Here is a 391-nt window from a genome sequence, read left to right as displayed (position 1 = left end):
CTTAAAGGGGTTTGGGGAAAAAAATTCCAGATTTCCCCCCCATTATTTTAAAAAAAATTTTTTAAAAACCGAAAAATTTTTAAACATTTTGGGAGAAGGGAGGGGGGGGAAAAAAAAAAAAGGGGAAAAAGAAAATTTAAATTTTTATACCCCCCTTTCAACAGTGGAAAAAGTGGGGAAAAAGAATTTAAAGAAATCTTTGTGGGCCCGGGTGGTTTTTTTAAAAAAAAGGCCGGGTTTTTTAATATTTTAAAAAAAAATTCGGGAAGGGGGGCTAAAAAATTGATCACCATGAAAACAAAAAAAATAACGTCTAAAAAAGGTTTTTACGTGAAAAAGAAAAAAGTATTATAATGATCGAAAAAACAACCTCGTGAAATTTTTTTTAAGC

The 391-nt window shown here is 30.4% G+C and overlaps 1 pseudogene; it reads left to right on the top strand.

The window, feature by feature from the left end:
• LOC119594275 overlaps positions 1 to 391 on the top strand; it is a 32,574-nt pseudogene that overhangs the window by 11,142 nt on the left and 21,041 nt on the right.

The sequence above is a fragment of the Penaeus monodon genome, chromosome 33 (assembly GCF_015228065.2).
Source record: "Penaeus monodon isolate SGIC_2016 chromosome 33, NSTDA_Pmon_1, whole genome shotgun sequence".
Taxonomy (NCBI): domain Eukaryota; kingdom Metazoa; phylum Arthropoda; class Malacostraca; order Decapoda; family Penaeidae; genus Penaeus; species Penaeus monodon.
This window is presented reverse-complemented; position numbering and strand designations above follow the sequence as displayed.